The sequence below is a fragment of the Schistosoma mansoni genome, chromosome 6 (genome assembly GCF_000237925.1).
Source record: "Schistosoma mansoni strain Puerto Rico chromosome 6, complete genome".
NCBI classification, from domain to species: domain Eukaryota; kingdom Metazoa; phylum Platyhelminthes; class Trematoda; order Strigeidida; family Schistosomatidae; genus Schistosoma; species Schistosoma mansoni.
Genome location: NC_031500.1, coordinates 19,329,065 through 19,329,391, shown reverse-complemented (window position 1 = coordinate 19,329,391; position 327 = coordinate 19,329,065).

Genomic DNA, 327 nt, shown 5'->3' with positions numbered 1-327 from the left:
TTTGTTCGTGTGTATGAGAGAGGAGGGCTAGGTCATCTGCGAAGTCCAAATCATCTAATTGATTCTGAGAAGTCCATTGTATTCCGTATTTCCCTTCAGATGTCGAATTCTTCATAATCCAGTCAATCACTAGAAGGAAGAGGAATGGGGAGAGTAGACAGCCTTGTCTGACTCCGGTCCTTACTGGAACACTTATTATATAAAACATCATGTCTTCAGGCCTGAACCAGTGGTGGCTATTTGACTACTTACTTTTTAGCTCTGTGAATCGATAGTTTGGATATTAAATCCTACACTATCATCATAAAACATCGTATATCTGATATT